Here is a 27,364-nt window from a genome sequence, read left to right as displayed (position 1 = left end):
GCCACACACATACACACACATACACACACAGAGAGGTATAGCATATTAAAACAGCTGAAAACCAAGGGAAAAAAAATCTTCAATGCAGTGGGAAACAAATGAAACATTAAATATAAAAACAAATATAAGGATTACAGAAGACATCTTGTCAGAAGGCATGCAAGTAAAAAGACAATGAAGCAATATCTTTAAGGTGCTAAAAGAAAAAATAAACTGTCAACCCAAAATACTATACCAGTGAAAATATCTTTGAAAAAATAAAGGAGAAATAAGGATGGTCACAGACAAACAAAAACAGAGAATTCATGGCCAGGACACCTACACTACAAGAAATGCTAAATGAAGTTTTTCACACAGAAGGAATATAAGGTCAGAAACTTGGATCTACACTAAGACCTGAAGGGTGCTGGAAATGGAATAAATGAAAGTCAAAAACAATTCATCTTTTTCTTATTTGTAATTGCTACAAAAGATAACTGAATGTTTAAAGCAGGAGTCAGCAAACTATGGTTTATAAGCCAAATACAGCCCATAGTCTCTTTTAGTATCACCTGCGAGCTAAGAATAATTTTTATATTTTTTAAGGGTTGTTGAAGAAAAAAAGAAAATATGCAGCAGAGAACAAATGTGGCCTCAAAGCCAAAAATATTTACTTTCTGGTCCTTTGGACAAAAAGTTTGCTAACTCCTGGTCTAAAGCAAAAATAATAGCAATGTTTTATTTACAGCACATGTAAAAGAAAAATGATGATAACCATAAGCACGAAGGATAGAAGAGAAGGATTAGAAATATACTGTTGTTAAGGTCCTTACACTACATGGGAAACAGTTTACTATAATTTGAAAGCAGATTCTGATGAATTACAGATATATATGTATTTATTTATATAGACACACACATTTTAGCATAATCACTTAAAAATGTTAAAGAAACATAAATAAGAAGTCCACAGTGGAGATAAAAGGGAATCATAAAAAGGACTCAATAGGAAAAAGAAAGGGCACCTGGGTGGCTCAGTTGGTTAAGCATCCAACTTTGGCTCTCTTTCTTTCTCTCTCTCTCTCTCTCTCTCTCTCTCTCTCTCTCTCTCCCTCTCTCTCTCAAAAATAAATAAGCATTACAAAAGAAATAGGAAAAAGAAAGAAAAAAAGAACAGCAGAAAAATGGCTGATCTTAATTAAGTTTAATTGCATAGTAAATGTGAATGGTTTAGCACACCAGTTAAAAGACAGATATTGTCAGATTGGTCAAAAAAGTAAGACCCAACTATCTGAGGTCTACAAGAAACCTGCTTTAAATACACAGACATAGGCAAATTAAAAGTAAAAAAATAAGATACAGGATGCAAACATTAGCAAAAAGAAAGTTGGAGTAGCTATATTATTAACACCCAAAGTAGTAGAACCCAGAACAAGGAATACTAACAAGGATAAAGAGAAATATTATATAATAGTAAAAGGATCCATTCCCCAAGAGGACATAACAATCCTAAATATGTATGCTCTTAACGGATGATCAAAATACATGAAGGAAAAAGTGATAGAACGAAAAGAAGAAATGGAAAAATCAACAATTGTAGTTGAAGACTCCAACATGCCTCTCTGTTATTGAGAAAATAAGTGAAAAGAAAATCAGTAAGGACACAGAAGACCTAATATTTCCAGAATATTCTACCCAACAATAGCCAAATACACATCCTTTTCCAGTACACACTGAGTATTCACCAAGAGAGAGCATATTCTGGAACATAAAATAAATGTGAACAAATTTAAAAGAACAGAAATTATGCAAATTATATTGTGAGACAATAAAGGAATAAACTAGAAAGCAATAACAGAAAAACTTCTGGAGAATTCCCAAACACTTAAAAAATCACATGACATAGTTTCAAATAACACATGGGCCAAAAAGAATTCTCAGGGAATATTTTTAAATATTTTAATTTTAAATAAATGAAAATGAAAGTAAACATAATAAAATTGTGGAATGCATCTAAAGCAGTGGTTAAAGGAAAATGTATAGCACTAAATGCTTATATTAAAACAGAAGAAAAATCTCAGACCAGTAATAAAAGCTATCCCTTAAGAAAACACAAAAGTAAATTAAACCCAAAGCAAAGAGAATGATGTAAAAAAGAAGAAGAGAACAGAAAGCAATAAAAATGAAAACAGAAAAACAGACAAAATTAATGAAATCAAAATCTGGATCTTTGAAAAGATCAATAAAATTGATAAACTTCTATACAGAATAAGAAAAAGACTGAAGAAACAAATTACCAGTATGAGGTATGAGAGGAGAAAATCACTAAAGATTCCATGGACATTAAGTGGATAATATGACAATACCACAAACAATTCTATCTCCATAAATTTGACAACCTAGGCGAAGTAGAACAATTTCTTGAAAGATATAAACTACCCAAACTCATCAAGAAATAGGTAAAGTGTCCTATACCTATTAAAGAAATGAAAGTTGTAGTAAAAACCTTCTATCAAAGAAAACTCTAGGCCCAGATGGTTTCATTAATGAATTCTACCAAATGATGATGGAAGAAATAATACCAATCTTGCATAGTCTCTTCCAAAAATACATCACAACCTAGTCAAGTTATCCCAGGAATACAAGCCTGGCTCAACATGTGAAAATCAATCAATAGAATTTGCTGTATTAAATATGAAGACAAAAAAATCACATGATCTTGTCAATCGATGAAAAGGCATTCAATAAAATTCAAAATCCATCCATAATAATAACTCTCAGTAACTTAGAATACAAGGAAAATTCCTTAACGTTATAGGCATCTATCCTCAGTTAACACCATACTTAATAGTGAAAAATTGATGATTTATCTCCCATGACAAGAAACAAGGCAAGAATGTTCTCTCTCACCACTCTTATCCAACAGTGTACTAGAATTCATAGTTAGTGCAACAAGGCAAATAATAAATAACTAAAAGGCATCCAGACTGTAAAGATTTTTATTCACAGATGACAAGACTGACTATGTAGAAAATCCCAAAGCATCTACAAATAAACCCTCTAGAATAAGTAACTTTAGTTACTGTTAGTAAGGTAACAGAATATGTCAATATTTTAAAAAATTGCATTTCTATATTCTAGCAATAATAGCAACCCCAAAAATGAGATACTTAAGTATAAATCTAACAAAACACATGCAATATCTATATCCTAAAAACTACAGAATGCTAATAGAAAAATCAAAAAGGATAAATAAAAAGAGATAAGACATATCATCTTCATGGACTGAAAAACTCAATATTGTAAAGACGTCAATTATTCCTAAATTAAACTATACGTTCACAAAGATGTATAGGATCAATTCCCCATTCTAAATCCCAGCACGATTTTTTATAGATATTGACAAGCTGATTCTACAATTTACATGGAAAGGACTAAAAGAGCCACAACAAATTCTGGATAAAAATAAAGTTGGAAGACTTATACTATCTGCTTTCATAACTTATTATAAAGTCACAATAATCAAGAGAGAGGTAGTGTTGGCACAATATAGGCATATAAATCAACAGAATAGAATCGAGAGTCCAGAAATAAAGACTTATATTTACGACCAATTGATATTAGACAAAAATGCCAAGACAATTCAATAGGGAAGCATAGTCCCTTCAACAAATAATGCTAGAACAACTGGACTTTCACATGACAAATTGAAAAAGAAGAAGAAGAAGAAAAAGAAAAATTCCTTGACTCACACTTTACAACTTATACAAAAATTAACCCAATGGATCACATTGGTGTAAAACATAAAATTATGAAAGTTCTAGAAGAAAACATAAAAAAATTTTCAAAATAATTGGTTAGGCAAAGAATTCTTAGATATTACAACAAAAGTCTTCTATCAAAATTGATAAAATGGTTTATCAAAGTTAAAAACTTCTACCCTGAGAAAGACACTGTTAAGGGAATAAACGTATAAGGCACAGCCTGGGAGAAATCATTTGCAAACCACACTTCTGACAAAGAACTTATATCTAGATTATGTAAAGAACTCTCAAAACTCAACAATAAGAAAACAAACAACCCAAAAAAATAGGCACTCAAAATTACCACTGCATAACATTTAAAAGCTAGAAACTTTTATTTGAATGTGTATATTTTTTTCCAGTCCATTATGGGCCCAAACATAACTTCTCACCAACTTTTTTTTGTACCATATAATTTGACCCAGAATTAGGCTTTTGATCTCTGTTAACCTTTGATGCACTTTATACTGACCTAAAAAAAAAGAAACTATTAGTTTTCATTCAACTCGGGAGATAAATTTTACATAAGTCCTTAGTAAAGAGACTAATTTTCCCATCAAATAAAATTGGCTCTTTAAACACACCCCAAATGAGTTATAACTTTCTGAGGCATAAAAATGTACTTTCTCACCTTTTAAATAATGACCCCTGAGCATGAATCACATTTTTAATCACGTACTTCCTCCTTCTCCTTGATACCAAAGCTAAACAATTTTGGAATCCAATGATGAAAGAAAAGACTTATTTCCCCTTTGCTCATATTTCTACACTTATTTCTTGTCACCTGGTACCATATTTTGTAAGTCACTGTAAATCACGTTTGGGAACAATGCAAGGTACAACAAAGAAACAGATTCTGCATGAAAGAAATCTTTTAAGATCAAGTTATTCAATACGTAACCCTCTTCCAAGTGAATGTCTTTCCCCATCCCCCACCCCACCCCCACCCTCACCCCAATATCGTACCTGCTCAGGCCATACTTCTCTGGTGGAAACCAGAGAGAGAATAAACCTTGAAGATTTCCAGCACTATGCCCAGCTTGTTTCCAACTATTGCACTCTTTTCTTACCCTATTTTATTTTTTTAGAGTCTTTTTTTTTTTAGTATATTTGACACACAATGTGACATTAGTTTCGGGTGCACAACACAGTGATTCAGTAAGTCTGCACATCACCACTAAGCTCACCACAAGCACAGTTGCTGTCACCATATGCCACTATTACAATATCATTGACTATGTCCCTTACTTGTACATTTCATCCCCATGACTTATTGGTTCCATCACTGGAAGCCAGTATCTCCCACTCTCCTTCGCTCATTCCGCCCATCCTTCCACCACCCACCCCTCTGGCAAACTTATTTTATTTCTCTTATAGTACTTCTCAATGCCTGAAATATGAGATAAAACGTAAATAAATAGGTCTCCTTTCAGCAGATTGTAAGTTCCATGAGAAGAGAGACTTTGTCTTTCTCCTGTACTCTTTCATCCTCTGCACCCACAACAGGGTCCGGCACAAGTCGATGCTCAATAAACAGCTGTGAATCAACAACTTCCCGAGGCATCTCTCCCTACCCCGTCCCTTCACGTTTTCCCAAGGATCCTGGCCATCCCATAGCAGCACTGCCGGTGGAAACAACAAAATATGCTTCCCTCCACTCCCTCCTTTCTTCCAGATTAGTGACCGAGTCTTTTTGCCAATTTCTGTGCTAATGAGATACCGAGGATGCATCCCTGGTTGCCCACTCTAACTCCAAACGCCCGCCAGTGTCCACCATAGCAAATGGAAACAAAAAGCAGCACTCACTTCATACTTCAAATGAAAACAGCCTAAAGGCTTTAAAAGCAATAGGCAATAGAGGCTGGTTTCCTACTAAAAGAACTGTTGAGTATTCATCCACTGGATTTACTGTCAGGAGAACTGTTTTCTCATCTGAGATCTACCACTAACTAAATGCGCACCAAGTCCCAGCCTGTTAGTTTGCAGACAGCTAAGGATACTGAAACGAAGCCATGATTTAGAGCAAGCAAGTGTTCTTAGCAGGGGATATGGGAGAGGGTGAAGGGGAGTTAGTGGGGAGTGGAAGGCAGAGAAGGACAGCTGTGAGGCTTTTTCAAACCGTGCATGCAGCCCCAAACCCCCTACCCTAAGCCACCCCTACAGAATCATCACCACGGAGTAAGCCACTGTTGCTGTTCTAACAAGACTATGAAAAACTCAGAAAAACTTCTCCAGGTTCTAAGTGTAAGTTCTTGGAGGAATGGGACCAAGATTTACACTTCTTAGTGACAGCCAGCGTGGTCTCTAACATGGGGTACTCCTGCGTCTGCCTGTCTCCAGCCTCAGCTCCTCTCTCTCCTCAGCCACGCCCTGTACTTGTATTGTACTGAACTTCTCCTGACTGCCCGGACAGGCCAGGCCTTTCTTCATCTGTCACCGCCTGTGGGAGAAACCACTGACTGACGGCCTGACGAACAGCCTGGTAGGCAGTCTCGCTTCGTTCCTGGCCAACCGAGCTCCAGCTTTGTTCAGACAGGGGCATCAATGTGCTCAGGGAAGCCGAGCCCCTCTCTCAGCTGCAGAAGATGGCTTGGACAACACAATCACAGCCCGCTTTCTTCTCCTTTATCAGTGACCGATTCAGGGTGGGCATGTGACCCTTCTGCCTAATGCCATAGGGAGCTTCTGGGAAATTTCATCCTTTGTTATCTAGAGAAACACTGAGAAGCAAGCCCTCCCTTTCTGCTTCGGATGTTATCACCTGAAGCCGTGACAGAGCTGCAGTGAACCTGTGGCGGAGCAGGGAAAAACCGAGAGAATCCAGCCTGGAGCCGGGATCGCTTGAACCTCCTACCTCCATACTTCTTAAGTGACAGTTAAGTAACTCACCTAACGGTGTTATTTACAACAGCAAGCACTGACATCCCACCACGTGGCCTGGGAAGCCCCTCAGGCTTTTTCTCCTAGAGTAGCCCTGCCATCTCCCATTTAGAGCTCAACTACAGTTTCCTCGGGAAGTCTTCACGACATCCCCAGACAGTTAAACAGTTCCAGGCACTGTCATCTCCGCATCTGCTTTCTGTGAGCTTCTCAAGAGCAAGCATTTTCACCCTTGGCAGAGGCCCTGGGATACTGTAAGTCTCAGTTTGGGCTTAGCACGAGTGACTCCATTTTGGGTCTGTTGAATGAATGAACAGCAAAACAATGAATGAAAAGACGAACACACAGGATGCCTTCCATGCCTTAGATGAAGACAATGACTGACAGACCGAATACGGCACCCAGGCTGTCTACACTCTACTATGGACTTCGTTTAGGTGGTCGTGAGCAAAGGCAGAGACAGTGCAATCAATGGACATGTCCTGTTTTCATCTGCCCACTGGGAACTGCCCCTCCTCAATCTCCAACAGCTGCATTGGAGCTGAACTAATGCCCCAGGCACTGGTGGCACCAGGGTGAAGTATCCACTCCTATCATGGAAACCCACTCCCTATCCACCGAGATGGCTTGGCCTGGCTTTGGTCTAGTTTATCAGTAAGATTTGCCATAAGGATAAAGGAGGTGCAAGAAGAGAAAGACTCTCTCCACCCCCACCTCACCCACCCCCTCTCTCTGAAGAAGCAGATAAATCTGCAGGTGCCAGTGCTATTTGTCACGCCATACCAAAAACCTGTCAACACAGAGGGTGAAAAGAGCCGAGATATGTATGAGAGAGAATGAGTCCTGCAGCCTTATCTGAGCCCCTGGATATAGCTATGCCTGAAGCTAGAGCCCTCAGCCTATTTCATTCATGTAACCCAATCAATTTCTGTACTGCATCAGGCAATATTAAGTGCCTGTGTCCTGGCACCTCTCCTGCCTCTAGGGTGGTATCAGGAAGACTGCGAGGAGGCGGCCTAGCAATGAACAAATCAAGAGTGGGAAAAAAAGGGACCCCCCCAAAACACACACACCACCACCACCATCAGGGTTTCCCCCTAAAAAAGGGTAATCTGAGCCTCCTGGATCTCCCTTCTGCTCAGAAATGTGTGGCGACCTCTGGGAGGCATAGAGTGTTACATTATCACATAGGGGGTAAAAAACGGAGAGAACTTCCAGCAAGCTTTGTGCCCTGGACTTGATGAATATCACATAACTTAAGGCTATTTTAATGATTATAATACCCGTTTTGCCTTTGAGGAAACGGAGCCTCAATCAGCCAAGTTAAGTAAGTTGCTCAAGGCCACACAGCTAGCAACCGGAATTTAAACAGCACTCTAGTCCTTTCCCCCTCTCCCTCGGCTGGCCGGGCCGCCCATCCACCCGTTAACCCCCAGGCACAACGCCCCCAGGCACAAAGCCCTGCAGCCTCCCAACCTCAGGCCCCTGAGTCAGAGCTGCCGCGCACACTCAGCCATTCGGAAGCCCCGGGTAGAGAACTAACCCCTGTGCATGTGTCGCTTATTCACCAGCACCAGCAAAAGTAAGAAGGGCAGACAGCAGCGGCGCCGCAGAGGGAGAGGCGGGAGTTCTCTCGGCTCCTCCGCGGCGCGAACCCCCGCCCCAGCCCCGCGCTCTCAACTGCAGCCCCGTCGCGCAGCCTCTCCTCTCCCCACCAGCGCCACGCAAGCGGTGCTCGGCGGCGCCCTGGCCACTCAGGAGACCCTCGCGGGCCCCCCTGCCCCCGCCCCCCGTCCAGTCCAGATGTTCCCGGCTGTTCGCCTCCCGGCGACTTCGGGACCCCCGCCCTCCACTGCTCCGCGGGCCCTGCACAACCCGCCGCAGCCGCGCCGCCCGGCTCACCTGCCCCGCCGCCCCCGGCCGACCACCGCCCCCAGCTGGCCGCGCCCGCCCCGCTCACCTGCGCGGCCCGCGCCCGCCGGGCCTCTCCGCGCACCAGCCCGGCTCCCGGCCCCGGCTCCGAGCGCGCCCGCCGGGGGCCCGCGTTGGCTGCGGCCGCACGGGGCGGGGCGGGGCGCGGCTCCTCCCCGCCCGAGCCACCTGGGGCGCCCGCGAGGGGACCCGGCCCGGACAGGTGGGCCCCGCCCGCGAGCGAGCCGCCCGGAGCTCCGGCTCCTTTGGGAACCTCAGGGATCTTTTGATGGGGTCGGTCAGTGCCTGGGAGGCGGCAGGGAGCCAAGGCACGGCCTGGTCCCATCCTGGCCCGCGCGGGAGATGGGCCACAGAGCGTGACCCGACCGACCGACCGACCAAGCCAGCGCCAAGAATGGAAGCCAACCCCTTTCTTTGTGGGATGCATAAATCGAGAACCCAGAACTGAGACCTATGGGGTGAAAATGATTGGGCCAAGGGCACAATGAGTTCAGAACTGGAAGAACTCTAGCTTTTTCTGACCACCCCTCATTTAAGCCATCCCCACCTCACCCACATGGGTTCAGATGAGCCCCAAAACCTTTTGTAGAAGAGCATTAAGCTATAAATAAGATCATTTCAGATCGTGGTGTCCCCCCCCCCCCACCTCTAGACTGTAAGCCCCAAAAGGGGAGGAACCTCCTCTGTACACTGTTAAATAACCAGAGCCTTGAACGATGCGTGTGCTCACTTAATTTCTGGTGCACAAATGAGGTGTGGCCCAGTCTTCTGAGTCCAGCCTTCTGATGGTCTCTCCAAGCCAGAATTGTTCCAGCATCTCTCCTGCTTTACCAGCAAGAACCCAGAGTCAAGAGGCTAGGCTTCCAAGCCACCCATCCTGTCTTGTAGTGCTTACCACCCTCCGGTTGCCTGTCAGGCTTGTGGGAAGTCTACACCCCCTGGACATCTTCATAAGCTGTTAAGCAAATCTTTAACTTCCGAAGATGTCACAGGCAGGGGTACTCAGAAATACGATGCTCTCCTGCCAGCCTTGCACTTGTGGAAACAGCCCAGAGTTTGTGTGACTGACCCCGGATCCCACAGCTAGTAGCTGAGCCAAGCGTGGGGCATTCGGGGTGCTGGTGAGTCCTGTCGCCAGGAAGCCTTGACTGGGGATAGAGCTTCTACAGAAATGAGACTTGGGGTTGGTCCTCTGCTGAAATCTCTAATCTGTGCTCTTTCCAGGCCTCTTAGAGCTCATGACCTGAGCCACTTACACTCACTGAAGCCCTGACATTTTAAAAAAAGGAGGGGGGGGGGCATCTGGCTGGCTCAGTGGGTAGAGCATGCAACTCTTAATCTCAGGATTGTGAGTTCGAACCCCAAGTTGGGTGTAGAGGTTACATAAAAAAATTAGATAAAATAAAATCCATGAAAAAATATGTGTCAAAATAGGACACAAAGAGTCTGGTGTATTTTTTCCATTGAGCAAATGAATGACCTTAACACACACATGCACACACACAAACACACACGATGCTGTGTGATGCTGCTATTCATACGTTTATTTGCAGACTCATTAAAGAAATCCATTCTAAGCCCACTATAGGAAACATTGTACAACTTTAAAGGTGCGTGGAGAACATTCCTACTTAGGACTATTTCAGTACACTTCTATGACTGTCTATTAAACCTCAAAGGCCATAATTAGAGGCTGTCTGCCAAGGTGAGGCCAGGGCCAAGTGGCCTGCACCACTCCCACCCCCAACAATAGGCTCAACATTCTTGGGGCCCAGACCGCCTCCCCCCCCCAAATCCTGCTTCATCGGTGAGTCCTGCACAGATGGGTGTTTTAGATGTGGTGTTGCCTGGTTGGTTGCTTCACACTGGGCAAGGCTGACCTGGTAAAAAGTTACAGAGAATGCCGCACCTAGGTGCGCCCTATTCCAGCTGCACTCCCTATATGGTGGGTGAGGAGGCTAATGTCCCAGGGTGGGGCTGTGGAGGGTCCTGCCGTTGGGATAGCCACTCGTACCAGCACGTGGGGCTGAGGTCGGGAGCCCCTCCAGGTCTCACCCACACAAAGTGGGCCGGGCCCTTCTGGTGTATTGGTTACAATCAGTGGAGCATGTGATCTGTGATTTAGGGTCCCCCCACTAAAGATGTGTGTGATCTTGGCTGGGTCAACCTGAAGTGATGCCACCCAACTGGCCTGGGAATCATCATCAGGAAGGCACAAGTTCTGCCCTGGCGTCCATTCATTCTCTCTCTCTCTCTCTCTCTCTCTCTCTCTCTCTCTCTCTCCCCCTTCCCTCCCTCAGCCCCACTCCAGGCTTGCTGAGTAGACCTGGGCATGTTCCCTAATTGTGCATTTCTCCCACTTGGAAAACCCGTAAGCATGAAATCAGACAAGATCTCTGCTTGAAGTTCTTGGCCAGAAAGGGATATCTGAAATATGCAGGTCTGATATGATTGTGAGCTTAAGTCAAATAAGACACTTGAAGTGCACAGGACCAGCACAAAGCACCTGCTCATGGCTCAGGCTGGCAGGGCAAAGAGAGCCAACTGATGTTTGATGGTATTAAAGTGCTGAAAATAGGATAAAACTATTGATAGACTTAAGAATCTAGAATGAATTAATCCTTGCAAATGATCATACGTGTTATTCTCTGCTGGTACCTAGGAAAATGACATTTGAACTAGGAAGTCTTCAGGGTTTTTTTCTATCTCTATTTCTCTGATTGTGTAGTGGAAGAGAAATTATCCAAAGAATAACCAAAAAACTTTCCGAGCCTTGGGATATAATTTACCTTTTTTTCCTACCTTTACACAGGATTCTATGTGTGTGTTAATACTGTACATCATTTTCTGAGCACATTTTTCAATATGTGTGGAAAGTGCCTAGGATAGTTCCTGGTACATAGTAGCTGCTCAGTTAAGTGAAACTAATATGGGAGAGGTTTAGGGAACAGGTCAGCAATATTAGGGTCAAAAAGAGCCATGAATTCAGGTAGGCAAACCTGATAACCACTTTATTAAGCTCAGAATTTAAGTTCACTGGCTTTGGAATCAGAATGTTTGGGTTCAAATCCAGCTGCCTCTTAATAAGGTATGTTAATCTCTCTATGCCCCAGTTTACTCATCTATAAAATGAAGATAATACTAGTGTATCATAGGGGCTGGGAGGCATGCATAAAATTCAGTGAGTTGCCACTTTATGCCAGGCACACAGCTACGGGCTTAGATTCTCTTCTGAGAGCTAACTTCAGGGTATGAATTGTTAACCAAGGTCCACAGACCCTGGAACTGAATTCGGTATTCTGTGTCTACATACATTTTTCTTAAAGAGAGAATCCACAGCTGTCCTTAAATTTGCAAAGACGTTAGGGTCTCAGAACTGTCTTCCAGACTTAGCCAAGGGTCTTGAGGCCGGAAGACTTGTCAGAGATCCTGCAGGCCGCTGTTCCCAGACATCCCTCAGGAGGAAGGTCACTGGGGATGCCTGCTCAAGAGGCAGATCACTGCTCCTGAGAATTCTGATTCCGGAGAGATGAGTGGTGTTGAATAAGCACTCCAGGTGCTACTCACCTACAGGCAAGCCTAGGAAACAGATCTCATCCAACTTCTCATTTCTCAGGTGCAGAAGCAAACCTGGGGAGAGGTTGAGTTTGGAACAGCTCCCGCCCCACATCCACCGAGAGGCGTCCCTCCCCTCTAAGCCATGCCCTCACCTCACCTCAACAAAGGAAGAGAAATGTTAACTCTCTCCACAACCCAGGTTCACATGAGTAGTGCTCTAAAAACAACAAAATGAGGCTTTTTTTTAAGTTATTTTATTTATTAATTTATTCATTCATTCACTTATTTAATTGAAGTATAGTCGACACACAATGTTACATTAGTTACTGGTGTATGTCACAGTGATTCAACAAGTCAACATGTTCTGCTGTGCTCACAAGCGTAGCAAACATCTGTCACCTTTTAACTACGACAATGCCATTGACTATATCCCCCAGGCTGTACATTATATCCCCATGACCTATTCATTCCATAACTAGAAGCCTGTACCTCCCACTCACCTTCACCCATTTTGTTTGTTTGTTTGTTTGTTTGTTTGTTTTGAAAGAGAGAGAGAGAGAGAGAGCATGAGCAGGGGTGGGGGAGAGATAGAGGGAAAATCTCACGCTGGGTCAGCACTGTCAGCACGGAGACTGATTGGGCTCAAACTCACCAACGGTGAGATCATGACCTGAGCCGAATTTAAGAGCTGCACGCTTAACCAATCAAGAGCCACCCAAGCTCCCCTCCCTTTCACCCATTTAGAAATCAGCCTTCCTCTTAGAGAAAAATAAAACGTGCAGCCACCTCTGTGTTAGCACTTTAAATCTCAGAGAAACCCAGATCTTTCTTGCCCAGACTGCTACCTCACTCCGGGACCCACTCCCTCCACATACCCCACTGTATCCAGCTTTGCTATTTGAACAGCTGACGCTATTCAGCTCACACTTTCAAGTGACATCCTACAAAAATGTAGATCCTTTGTTCCACTTCCTAAAGCCACGGGCTAATTAGTCACTGAACAGGGAACTTCAGTCTGGTGCCATTTAGTTGTGTGAGGCCCGCAGCGGGAAACACTTCTTTCCTGGCGGATCTTGGCAAGAAATGAGTCTGAACCAAGAACAGAACAGGCAGCAGCTACAGCAAGAACGGCTATCAGAGTTATGCTTCGGGGACACCCAAAAATGTCAGCGCGAGAATTATCTGACAAAATCCAGAACCTTTGCTTTTTGTCTGGTGAAATTCTCTCCACGCTTACCAAGGGCGGCCAAGGATACATAGGTTTCTTTGGGTTTTGGAAGTCCACCAGTCACAGAATCCTAAAGCAGCAGCAAGTTGAAATAACCTCTCCAAAGTGTGTTGGGCAGCGAGCAAAATTTCCAAGTGACACACTGTAGAGGCAGTATGTCCCTGAGAAGACTATTAAAAGATACAGGTGGCCCCTTCAGGCGAGTGCTTGGCCCTGAGGCTGGGCAGCGAATCAGCTTTTCCATATTTATTCCTCAGTATGCTGCCTTACGCTCTCAGGGACCACGGATCATCGTGAATTTGCCGGGCTGTCTAAAACACATCCTCTTAGGGTTGCTTGCCCTCTTTCCCTTGGGTTTCGGAGCAAGCACTGAAACATGGACTACAAAGCTATGGGTCTGCTTACAAAACTGCTGGCTACAAAAATGTCCAAATGCCTTTGGTGCTGGGTTTCTAAACCCAGGAAAGAAGTTCCTGATTATTCCGAATTTAGTTCCTACTTTTGAAGGTAACACAAACATATGGATCATCTTTTTAATTTGCTGAAGGTCAATGCCAGTGTGGAGAAAACTCTTTGTGTAAAATCAGAGTTCTATTACCGCTAATACACCAAGCAAAATCTTCCTCAGGACCTTTGCACTTACTGTCCCTTCTGCTTGGAACTGTCTCCAGATCTTTGCATGGCTGGCTCCTTCAGTCACTCACAGAGGCCCTCCCTGACTACTTGGTTCCAAGGAGACCAAGCCACCTGCTACCACAGCAGCCTGTTTTACTTTCTTCATAGCACTTAAATGTATTCGATCATATTAGAAAGTAGTGTGCACTCGTTCGTCATTTGCCTGTAAGAGAATAAAGACTGTCGTGCCTTATTCACCACTTCTCTCCAGCTCTGAAAACAACGCTGTGTACAAAATAGGTGCTCAAATATTTCCGGAAAGAGTGAATGAATGCTAACATTTTGAGTTTATCACATAGAGATTGCAACCGTTCCTGTATGTCGCTCAGGTTCTGTGAATAAGCTCTGGTCTAAGAGTGAAACATGATTTCAGCCTCGTCCCTCTATGCTCCTTGGTAACCATGTAAACCTGGTTAAGACTATGGACTCTAGGGGCACCTGAGTGGCTCAGTCAGTCAAGCATCTGACTCTTGATATCGGCTCAGGTCATGATCTCGCAGTTTGTGGGTTCAAGACCTTCATCACACTCTGCACTGACAGTGCTGAGCCTGCTTGGGATTCTCTCTCTCTCCTTGGGATTCTCTAAGCTCTCCCCAGCTCACACACTATCTCTCCACCACGCCTCTCTAAAAAAAAAAAAAAATTAAGGGGCACCTGGGTGGGTCAGTCAATTAAGCGGCCGACTTCAGCTCAGGTCATGATCTCACGGTTTGTGGGTTTGAGCCCCGTGTCGGGCTCTGCCTGGAGCCTGTTTCGAATTCTGTGTCTTCCTCTCTCTGCCCCTCCCCCGCTTGCACTCTCTCTCTGTCTCTCAAAACTGAATAAACATTAAAAAATGATTAAGAATATGGACTGTACAGCGAGTTCCACCGCTCCCTAGCTCTCCATACCTCAGTTTCTTTATCTGCATGTAGGGAAAATAACAGTACCATTCTCATCCATCCCTTGTTAAGAGATTCAAGAATGCACATGAAAAACTAGCTATTATCATGAGCCATGCATGATCTACTAAGCACTTTACTTCCCAGAGAGGCACTCGGTTACTCCAGAGAAGAGTGGGAGCTACCGGAACTCTGGACTATGAACTGCCAAGGTCCAGTCCTGATCGCCAGGTTCCTGGCACACAGTTCACATGTGTACAAAACACTTCCACGCGACTAACCATCACGCAATGCTTGACCCAGGGACGTCAGAGAGGCGCCCACCGCCATCAGTTACCGTCACTAGCCTCTGTCTTTGCAGGCCGAGGGTTGGTGCAGCGGAGTGAACTGTGGCTGGAGTGAGGAGCTCTGGGCTCCGGCTGTCCGTGTGTGATGTGAGGGGAGTGTTTACCCTTGCTGGGTGGAAACAGATGATTTCTAATGTGCCTCCGTAGCCTTCTTTTCTACTCCAAGCATTGATGATGTACACTTTATTTCTTCCAAGAACTCCCCACTTCATTGGCTTAATATAGTAAAGTGAAAACCACTTTAAAAGACACTATTTACTTACAAGTCATAGGGGAAATTAGGAATGAGAAAACTGAGATGGGCAAACAGAGGAGACTGTAATAGAAGGAATCTGAGCTCGAGAGCCAAGACCAACCATGTGACCTTGGACAGGTTAGTTCACCTGTTTGGATTTGTTTTCTCTCGGGTTTACGGCTGAAAGAAGACAAGTAGAAAGCGGAGGTCACGGTGGTAAGTCATCTGTTTATGAGCAGCAGGCCCACGCGGAAAGGACAGAAGAGCTTGCCCCGCGCAGTGAGTACCTGACTCCAGCGTGGTGCCTGGAGGAGAGCTCAGACACCAGGCTCTTTGCAGCAGAAGCAGCAGAGAGCTTGTTTCCAGATGCCGCCAGCAGCTGAGTAGGCTTTTGTGTCCCGGCGTTGGCTAAGTGACTCCTTGAGTGCCTCTCATCTCGTTTTGGGGAACTTGTTAAGCTCCTATGAAATGCTGCTGGGACGTAGACCCTCCGAAGTAGCTGTGATTTCTGAGATGCAGAATGGACTTGATGCATGAGGAGTCAGGACCTTGAGTGCAGCTGAGCCCTGATACGAACAGCCACCAGGCACAGAGATGGACACCAGGCACAGAGATGGGACACCAGGCACAGAGGTGGACACCAGGCAGAGAGACAATGGACGCCAGGCGCAGAGATGGACACCAGGCACAGAGATGGACACCAGGCACAGAGATGGGACACCAGGCAGAGAGACAATGGACGCCAGGCGCAGAGATGGACACTAGGCAGAGAGACAATGGACGCCAGGCGCAGAGATGGACACCAGGCACAGAGATGGGACACCAGGCACAGAGGTGGACACCAGGCAGAGAGACAATGGACGCCAGGCGCAGAGATGAACACCAGGCACAAAAATGGGACACCAGCCCCAAACCCTCCTCACTGCAGGTTGAGGATATTCTTACCCTGTGAAACAGCCTAAGAGCAGCTTTTCCCCAAAAGGAAGGACGGGGAGGTGTGGGAAAGGAAGAACCCTAAACAGAGAGCTACAATGAGATTTGATCTCACTGGGTGGAATCAGACAATTCCCAGGGTCTCCCATACTCTTCTCTGCTACGTATCAGGGGTGATAGGTAAAGGCATCATCGGGGTCCGAGGTGCGAATACCTTCTAGGAAGCTTTTTATAATAACTGCTAAAAACAATACAACAGGCCCCAAAAGGAGTCACTTGTGCTAAGCCCAAACCGTCACTCAGTTTCAGCTCTTCCAGAAATGGAATCTTAAACCAGTCAACCAGGAATCACCTGGTCAGCACTAGTTTTTTTTTTTATTTTTTTTTTCAACGTTTATTTATTTTTGGGACAGAGAGAGACAGAACATGAACGGGGGAGGGGCAGAGAGAGAGGGAGACACAGAATCGGAAACAGGCTCCAGGCTCTGAGTCATCAGCCCAGAGCCCGACGCGGGGCTCGAACTCACGGACCGCGAGATCCTGACCTGGCTGAAGTCGGACGCTTAACCGACTGCGCCACCCACGCGCCCCGAGTCAGCACTAGTTAGTAATCTGCCTGAGGGACCCCTGCCATCCTCTAAAGGAAAGTGACCTTGCCACAACCACTCTGTCCTTTTTCTTTTTCTTTTTCTTCTTTTTTTTTTGTCTTTGTTCCCACTCCCTTCTGCCTGTAAGTCTTTCATTCTGTACTGCTCCTCGGAGCTCCTTTCTATCTGCTAGATTCATGCTGCCCAGTTCATGAATCATTGCATAAGGCCAGTAAGATCTTTAAAATGTACTCAGTTGAATTTTGTCTTTTAACATAACAATCTCTTATGTTTAAGTGGCACTTTCATAGAATGCTGGCACACAATTTCTCATCTGATCCTCCAACCAATAGTGAAGGGTAGAGAGTAGTGGACCAGAAATCTCCTAATCCAGGTATGGAGACGAAGCCATTGAGATGCTGTACAGCCAAACAGCTTAATCATAATCCCACAGTTGGTCAGTATGAAGTCGACTTGGATCCAGGTCCCAAGTCCATCATTATTTCTATTTTGGAATTAACTCAGCGGTGCTATAGTGGACAGCCAGTGCTCCAGGGGTATTTTACTGTTGCGTGCATGTCCCAGAAGGGGGCACTGCAGAGCAGCAGAGAAGCCAGGCTAGTGCTTGGGGTCTGCAGGCCAGCAGCCACGATGGCACTGGCTGAAGGAGGTAGCTGCCCAGGACCTAGACAAACCTGCCATCAGCCTGTCCTTCTCAACTCTGTAGTAGCCCATCAGAAGCACCCTCAGACAGGAGAGGCAGAGGTAAAGGGAGTCTGTGGTAAAGCAGGGTGGGGGGGGGTGCTCACAAGGACCCCGCTTGTGCTTTCCTGCCCCTTTTCTGCAGTCAGACGTGCATATGCATGTGTGGTATGGTTGGCATGTTTACTTTTTTGAAACCTAAAGCACTAAAATGAGGCTCTATTAATCATCCTGACAAGGCTGGAGGTGAGGTAGGGGTAGCTACTATCAGCAGGGCTCCCTGAGCAGCCTCCTCCAAGGCCTCACACAGACCTGGGGGGCGGGGGGAGGGGACCCCACCAGTGCCCCTCAGACCTCCCGTTCCAGCTGGCCCAGATGGGGCAAGAGAGCCCTGCTTTCACTTGGAGCTTAAACAGCAGAGGACATAGGTTATATATTTTAAAATGCAACCAGAGATAATTAATGTCCTAAAGAGGAAAAAAAAGTCAACACGAGTGAAGTTAAATTCTTAAGGCAAATAGTACGAAACTGACAGGAGTGACTGTAGCTTCTGAGTGTCTGTTACACAGAAAGAGTCTGACAATTGCAGTGGCTGCAGACTTCCTTTAGAAGGTGCATTAATTAGCAGGCACTCCTGCTGTGGGGCATCCGCTTTCATTATTATTTTGATGATTCTTTACTAGATGCATTTGATTGCTTAATGTAATTCAACTAACAAGGAATTCTCAGATTCCTCTGAAAGGAGAAAACACAGAAACGTCGCAAAGGTATAAAACTTTGTATAAATTGTTTACAAAAGGGTTTTTGAGGCTGGTTGCTGGTTATCATCACCACCCCGCCCTCCCCCAAACCCCCACCCAACCCCCACCCCGACGCAGCCCACACCATACCGAGCACTGTTCTGGGAGATATTTGCCAGCTCTTGAGAACACAAACCTTGGGACCAGACTGCTTGGGTTTCAAACCTGACTCCTCCTCCCAGCTGTGAGACCTTGGGCAAGTTACCAAACCTCTCTGGTGCCTGTTTCCTCTCCACTAATGTGGAGACAATGGTGCCTACCTCATGGGGTTATTAGGAGGATTAGATGGATTCATACATGTAAAGCACTTAAAACAGTATCTGGGACACAGCCAGAATCATCTCTCCGAATTAACTCATTGCTTACCGCAGCTCTCTGGGCATTTTGAGGTTCTGATGCGGTTAACATGCCATCTGGGGCAAGTTTGCCAATTTCCCTAGTTTCATGTATATGTTTTGAAGGAGTAAAGTATCATTTTAGGTAAGTTTTCTTTGAAGAGCTATCCTATGAGAATCATTTGCAGTATGGTCATAGGGAGGGGTGAGAGTTTGGAGGGTGCCAGACAGGGAGGACTCCCAAACAGAGCGGTTGGCACTGAGGAGGCAAAGCAGATGGAGAATTCCAGCCTTTGCCATCCACAGTGTTATAAGTGGAAAGATCCGTGGGGATACCTGCAAATCTTTTACTATTTTGAGCCCGACTAACCACACAGAAATTGATGTGTTCTTTGCAGATTGGATGAAGAACCACCAAACGCCAAAGGGAAAGTAAAAACCCCATGGCAGGATGCCTTTTGTCAAGTGGGCCCACATTCTTATTTGATGTGTCACCTGAGAAATGCCTCCTACTTCTCTTCAATTTATTATGTACATAAGACAAATCACAAGATGTAACCTGTCACAAATGCCAGAATTAAAGCTGCCAATACACACGTCACCAGTAATTACCTTTGCAGCTTACAGCTTCAGTTCCACATTCTCCCACAGACACTACAGCTCTGAATGTACTTCCAAGTCCTAGCTGGAGCACCATTCAGAGCTCCATGGAACCGGAAACCTGGAGAACAACTTGCAGGACCCTGGGGAACAGCAAGAGGGGGGAGGTGGGGGGGGGGTTAATGCAGCCCACCTGTGTTGCAGAACCCCTGCTTTCAGGGACCTGTGGGGTCATTTCCCACTGATCCTGCAATTTGCTTTGTAATTGAGTTCTTTCAGAGGACTGTTTTTCCACCTCAAATACGCAGGCTTCAGCCTAAATATGATCCACGTGTAAAGTTTTACTATATAAGTCACCTTTAACGATCTGCTATCTAGAAACTGCCTCTTGCAAGTTCTCAGGAGAATAACAATTTCAAGAAAGATGGATAAGACATCATAAAAGCACATCATCAGAAGCAGTGCCCTCCATCCCACTTAGAAACGTTGATTTGGCATCCATCCTTTCCATTTTAACTGATTAAAGCAGTTTACTGTCTGGCTCTCATGCAACATTAACCAAACCAAGAATGAGAAGGAGGGTATTTTACATACACAGTGCCTGCAGGGCTACAGGATTCCAGTGACCTGATGTATAGAAGGCTCCTTGCTGAAAGCAGATGAAATCATCCTGCATTCTGCCTTTCGTTATTCTCCAAAGGCATCACAGTCCGGAGTCCTTTCATAAGCTCTCAGACCTATACATTAATACTAATATTCAGGTTAAACAGGAACACAAACACGCCAACCTTTCTCAAAAGCTGCCAATAATCTTTCAATACACACAGGGCTCCACTGCATTAAAGAATGCCAATGTGCTAACATATTGTTAGAGTAAGTGCCTTACTTGGGCAAGAAGAAATTCAGAAATCCAGCTATGACACTGGTCTATTATTGAGCTGCAACTCAATCTTACCTTAAAAAAAGTTTAAGATACTTATTTATATCAGTTGCCATCTTTTCACCGCTTAAGGAACAAATGCCAGGTTTTCTTGGTTCCTCGATAAAAAATAAAAATGGGGGGGGGGGGCGCCTGGGTGAGCGACCGACTTCAGCTCAGGTCATGATCTTGCAGTTTGTGGGTTCGAGCTCTGTGTCGGGCTCTGTGCTGACAGCTCAGAGCCTGGAGCCTGCTTCAGATTCTGTGTCTCCTTCTCTCTCTCAAAAATAAATGTAAAAAATAAAATAAAATAAATGAATAAATAAAATAGGTACTTGAGCAAAGTCAGAGGCAAAAACGTCAGTGCTGACTTTACTCATGCTTTGGGTCTGAGCAGCTGTTCGCTGAACTGTTCTTTTGAGGCCAAAAAATGGTTCCTCCTAACACTGGCATTGAGGTCTTAGGTGAGAATACCTTTAGGACGACTCACAAAAGAAAAAAAACAGACCAAAGTTTAACTCAATTTTATTTTCCACTTTTAGTATTTTTCAAATTATACAACATGCAGTCTGCCAGAGTATCCATACATCTTCATTTTAGAACCTGGAGGATAACCAAAGTTTTCCACGGGCCAGGGGAGGGTTACTTCCAGATCTTTTGTTACATGTACTATATTACAGCATCATCACTTGATATAAGCGGCCATTGTCCCCTTCAAACCACCAAAACAATTCTGTCCACAAATTTTTTTAATGAAAGCTACTGTACAGAGACATAAAGCCCAGAGAAAACACATCTGCAGTACACATTACATACTTACACACTAAACATGTACAATCCTACAGGATGCCCTATTCCCCTTGTATCTGCACACAATGAAAATTATTTAAAATTGGTACACAATATGTAAATGTGTAAGCAGACTTCATGGAGCAGTGCTTCTTTCAGCAGTGACCTGGCCCTTATTCAATACTTTTAAACAGTCTAAATTGTTAGTGTTAAATGAAACCATTTTAGGCTACGATGGTTCCTTTAGTTTACGCAAGCTACTCAGGGTGAGACAATGAAGTGAAATCTTCCCCCTGCTCCCTTCCAGGGAAAAACTTCCCTAATATGTCATGTAGCCAGACTCTCAATGTCTCCTGCCCTGCTAAAAAAAATACACTTCAAAGAGGGGACTGTCAAGACTTTTATTTGCTTTCAGTTATTCCTCTAGGAAAAGAGAACTGATAATTCTCCCATGAGTCTTGGGGATGGCTTGGTCTGGCCTTGGACAGAAATGTCCCTTCTTATTGTGAAATTAGGGCATCACAAAGTCACTAGATGCTACGTTCCAGACAAACATTTTTCTTCATTTATCCCAATATTACTATGAATTCTAATTTTTTATAATCATGGTACTATTTCCTTTAAAAGTCTGAATCCACATTTACTCTCCCTGCTACCTGCCATTCAAACAAACCAACCGTACAGCTTTTGAAGAGATGAGGCATTTGTACAGAATTGTCTAGTAAACGATCAAAACACATTTGGCATTAATATATTTTAGTCTCCTCCTATAAATCTTTTTAAGTCTTAAAAGCACTTTATGAATTGATAATACAGTCAATGAAGGAACATACTATGTTACAAGAATGCAATTGGTAAGTTAAATGCAACCACAAATCTTGATATCCCAACCAACATTTCTCTAATTTAACAATCCACCATCCTGCAGGTAGAGATTATTTGTATAAACCATCTGGCTATTCCCTTATAGCATCAAAAAGTAAACTTTCAAGAAGTAGCATGAAATATAAAATTATTCACAGAGGAGAAACACACACATTCTCTCTCTTTCTCTCTCTAGCAAAAAGCAGCATACAACCAAAAATATAATCATAGGCGCAGCCATTCAGAAGTGTGGTTTTTATATTTAGAGTACAAATGGAAAGGAGTAATAACCTTAAAAACCAAGGAAAATTGCATCAATGTGGCTTTTTAAAAAAGTGGCCTACAGAGAATATGGTCCTGATATTAGTTTATTATACCAAGTAATATTTAGGGATCCACTTGAATATACTGTGTTCCCCGATAATCTGCCTATCTTTTAGTCACAGTGTGGGAAAGTTAGCTTAGAGGTCCATAAAGATTGAAGCTAGGTGAACTGACTGGCTGATCAGCAAGTAGCAGAATTATCTTTAAGAGACATCAAAGCCAACTTTCTCTGTGAATAAAAGTGGTGTGAATTTTGTCAATCCCTTGTGGAGATCAAGAAATATGGAACTACAAGTGAAACACGTAGTTCTTTTTGAAACACGAAAGGACCAAGCGATTCTTGAGAAATAGAAACGGGGTAACCACAGAAAAGTTACTTTGGAAAGAATCTAAAATAATCTATTAACAAGAGAGCCCCCAGAAAGAATTACTGACCTTTGTCCAATTTCCAAACATAAAGTAATACAGTTGCATGATAGACAGTAGGGTCACTCAACTACTAATTGGCAATCCTCTCCAAGACCAATGCTTCAGCCTCTAAAATCAGAGCCAAACATATTAATGGCAAGATTATAATCTATGGCATATGTTATTACCTGATAAGGTTTGCAAATGCTGCCCTACGAAGCCCCTTCTATCAGACTGTAAATAGCCATTGAGCATGTATACAGGCAAGTTACTGGCAATATAAGAAAATCAAAAGAAGAATTTTTAAAATGTAAATGAATGCAAAATTGTCATTTTTATGAAATAAATACTTCAGTAGAATTTGTCTTCTTCTTTCTCCTTAGTCCCCCCCCCCAAAAAAAAAACCAAAACACATAAACAAAGTGCAACATTTAACAAATAAATTAAGTCAAAGCAGCTTTGCTGTGTTAGGAAAATTTTACACAAGAAAAGTCTGGAAGTTAATTCACAGTCCTCAGTGCTTTACACACACACACACACACACACACACACACACACACACACACACACTTCAACTACGACTCACACAGCAAAGAGAAAACTCCATGTCTACCCGGCCTACATTTCATTCCTGTGGTGACAGCAGCAGGGACAGTGCCAGCTTCCTCATCGTGGGCAGGCACAGAGATAGGATGGATGCTTTCACTGAGATTAGTCTGGTCGTCACTGACTTACCCTCCAATTTGTCAAAACTAGTAGCAGCACACAAGACCAAGTTAATTGAACCTTTGTCAGCTTCCCTGAAGACTTTACTACTTGGAAATCAATCATTCTAAAATCCACAACTGGAAGTAAGAGTTGATTCAGCTTTAAATTCATGTGTTAAATAAACCAATAGTTAAATGTAAAAAAAAAAAAAAAAAAAAAAAAATCCATCCATACCGAGTTCTTCTAATTCTGCTTAAGAAGATGAAATCTATCAATTTGAAGCCACAGAACAAACTCAAAAAAACAATCCGCAATGAAGGGTTAACATAACAACTTACAGCAACTTATTCACAGGCACAAATATTTGTCAATTACTCCCCTGCCGGAGGGCTTCCTTTTTCAACTGTGGGAATGAATGATCCTGGATTTCATCAGCAGTACCCCCTCAAGGCTTAAGATGGTTCCCTACAGGAAGAAGCCATCCCCAGTGCGAGCTCCAGTAGGGTCAGGGAGGAGGAAGCGAGGAGGGGGCCACCCCATTTCCAATCACCCAACTTTGCAGCATTTTCAACACTCCTGAAGAAAGGATGTTCAAAGTGGGCTGGCTGAGACTAGTCGCTGCAGGTTCACTAGCAAGCAGCTCAGGTGAATTTTATGACTTTTCACATTTACATAGATGTGTTTGAATGAACAAATTCTACATTGCTACTGTCAGATTGTTTTTCTGCCTTGAAGAAATTTGTTTTGCATTTTAACAGGTGCCCTACTAAAAGTGTATTTCACAGATCCAAAGATGTGACCGGGATATTCAAAATGCTTCTTTGGGGTAATTTGTTTCGGAAAAGTGTTCAGAATGAAAATTTTGAACCTTATAGCAGCACTTTTTTTGTTGTTGTTCCCTAAAAATATAAAGTAATATGTTTATTTTACAGGAGACCAGACAGGTGCAGTGGAGCGTGATTCCCCGCCTCCAGGGCACTTGGATGTTCCCCCCAGGGAATGGCATGGAGGGCGTTTGCTGGGACTGTGCACTATGGAGACAGGAGGCTCCAGGGACTGCCCAGAGACCACCCAGCACCCCGAAGCCGAGTCCTGGCAATGGTTCCCAGGGGTAAGTGGATCTTCTGTTAGTGTCCCCTTCAGATTTCTCAGGAAAAGTCCAAGCACACACCTCTACACACAGAAATTCTACACAGCTCAAATATCTGAAACTGGTGTACTGCAGATGGCTGGGGTAAACAAATGTAAAAGAAAATGGAAATTTTGTGTAGGAGGGAAAAAAAAATATATAGGAATTGGTGATTAACGTAGTCCTTGACATGCTGCGTGGAGAGCCGTATCTGTTGAAAAAGAACAAGAGAGAGAACATAGGCGTTAGGGAACACAGTGGAAATACACTCCTCAAAAAATGTTTTCATATTTAGAATATCTAGAGTATTTAGATATTTAGATGAATATTCTAGATATTCAGACCTGAGCTGTCCAATATAAATACCATGTGAGCCACATATTTAATTTTAAATTTTCAAGTGGCTCCATTAAAAAGCGGGAAGAAGTCAAATGAGTTTTAATAATATAGTTCATTTAACCCAATAAATTCCATACATTGTCATTTCAACGTGTAATCATTATTACAGGTTGAGCTATCTTACGTTACAATATCACTATTGAGATACTTCAATTTTTTTCCCACAGTGTTTGCAATGTGGTGTATATTTTGCATTTTGACCACATCTCAGTTTGGCCTTGGCCACATTTCAAGTCTCAGTGGCCACATGTGGCTAGTGGCTAGTGTATCAGACAACACAGCTCCTATTTACTGCTTTTGATTTAAGCATTTAGCCCTGACCACAGTCTCTTCCAAAAGTCCCGTATCTATTGACACTGGTGATAGAGGAACAGAATGCATTTTCTCATTCCTAAGGAGTACTCAAACACCTTTGCACTTGCCAGCACTTGGGATTTTGAGGCAGCTCAGACATGACCCCTAACCCAGGCTCTCTCAAGAAACAGATTCCCAGTCCCGGCTGAAAGGTAGGTTTCACCTCCCTGGGCTGAGGAAGTTACTCGGAGGAGACATCCCCTTTGATTTTGCCCACCAGAGGTCCATCTGGTCATGCTCAGGTCTCCAGGATAAAAGTCTGGGCTAAGTCCTGACTCAGAGGCCAGCCCCAAGTGGCCTCTGTCGCCTTTGGACCAACTCTAATAAAGTCAACTTTCAGGAAGAAAGCAAAGGGTTCAGCTTCTTCCCACCAGCTGGAAGCCATGGGTCTGCCAGTCATCTTCCTATGGGTTTTGTGCAGAGCTCAAGGTGCTTGTGGGATGGGGAGGGGGTGACAGCAGCGATAAGTAGAGCCTCGTCCTGGAGAAACAGGGAATTGCCTGGCACGGAAATATGACACACATAAGAAAAACCCACGTGTCCATCTGGTTTTAAAAGGAACTCCATAACCTGACACATCGCACTGTTTTTCCTTCTAGAAGAAGGCTTACATCCAACTTCAGCGCTCAACTGTGCTAAACATCTCAGATTCCTGCTACAGCGCTCTCTCCCTCTCTAGTTTTTTTCTCTTCACTCTCCTGACTCCTGTGTTTAATATTGTAAGTAACCTCACATATTTTGCATAAATAAGCAGGATGTAAATTATAAATAAACAGTAAAAATTCAGCATGTGTAAAGGGATTATAAAAAAGGTAGGAGCAAAGTGGGTAGGCGGGAGGGTAGAGGAGAAAAAAGACAGAAATTGTGTAGGAGAAAAGAGACAGACACAAAAAATAGAAAGCTCATTTGGTAGCTACCATCTCTTGCTCCAATGGTGTAACTCCACAGGTAGAAATCTGCTCCATTAAAAATGGCTTCAAGAACCCTACATGATAATATTCATGTCCTGTTTAGAAGTTACAGAGAAAGATTTGTCTCTGGGAAGAGCATCTTGAATGTTTAGCCTTTCCGGTAAGATTTTGTGCTTATTATTAGGACAAGAGATGAAGACTCTAGAAGCCTGGTCATAGTTGTCACTTTAATTCAGTTTGAGCTGAAAACCAATAGGCTCTTGGATGGTTTCGGAAGACCACCACCTGGAGGCAGGGAGGTAGGAGCACACGCCTTAAATTGTAGGGTTAGGGTTTAACGAGAGGATTGCTGCCAACCGTGTTGACAGAGCCTAGGATTAAAGACACACGCTTGGTGGGGTGGCCTCTGACATGCCAGGGGACCACGGGCCTTTCATTCAAACCCCCCACCCTTGCATGGGCAAGACTCAGCACGTTCTGGCCAGCAGTACGTTAGAAACAGGGGGCCACAAAGGAGACCCAACCTGCTTGGTCACCTCAAGGCGGGTGAGAAGCCGGAGACGTGACAGGCTGTGGAAAGGAAAAACACAGGAACGCCCCCAATAAAGAAAGGGTCCTTTACCATGAAGAGGTCATTCTGCATTCTGAATTAAAGATCTTTACAGCCCATCTGCCAAAGCAGTCTTTCCAGCAAGCCCAAGAAAAAAGGATTCCCAAACATCCCCCAACGATCTGAATGCTCGTCTCTTCTGATAAATCCAGAGCGGGGGGACATGGATAGAATTTATAAAAGTAAATGGGTTGGCCCCTGGAGAAACCATTTCTGACTTCCGATGGCAGAGAGCAGCCACCCAGCGAGGCCGGCAAATCTGGAGAACATTTAACACCCAGTTCTGTGGACCCTCTTGGGTGGCTCAGAGTTGGTCCTCACTCAGCCGCAAGCACGGTACTGGCTGAAGTGACTTGCTACGAGGCTGTCCCTGGGCCTCTGCCAAACTGGAGATGGAAATTCAGAGTGGCAACGTGTGACCAGACTTAGAAGGAAATAAAATCGCCTTTCTTTAGAAGGGGTGGGGAGGCTGAA

The 27,364-nt window shown here is 44.0% G+C and overlaps 1 protein-coding gene across 1 annotated transcript in view; it reads right to left on the bottom strand.

Annotated features, from left to right (window-relative positions):
• Positions 1–20,903: 20,903 nt before the first annotated feature.
• KIF5C (kinesin family member 5C) overlaps positions 20,904–27,364 on the bottom strand; it is a 166,014-nt gene continuing 159,553 nt past the window's right edge. The window contains exon 26 of the mRNA XM_011285287.4: positions 20,904–24,827. The gene's annotated coding sequence lies outside the window, so the exon portion shown is untranslated. The remainder of the gene's footprint in view (positions 24,828–27,364) is intronic.

Source organism: Felis catus, chromosome C1, assembly GCF_018350175.1.
Source record: "Felis catus isolate Fca126 chromosome C1, F.catus_Fca126_mat1.0, whole genome shotgun sequence".
NCBI classification, from domain to species: domain Eukaryota; kingdom Metazoa; phylum Chordata; class Mammalia; order Carnivora; family Felidae; genus Felis; species Felis catus.
This window is presented reverse-complemented; position numbering and strand designations above follow the sequence as displayed.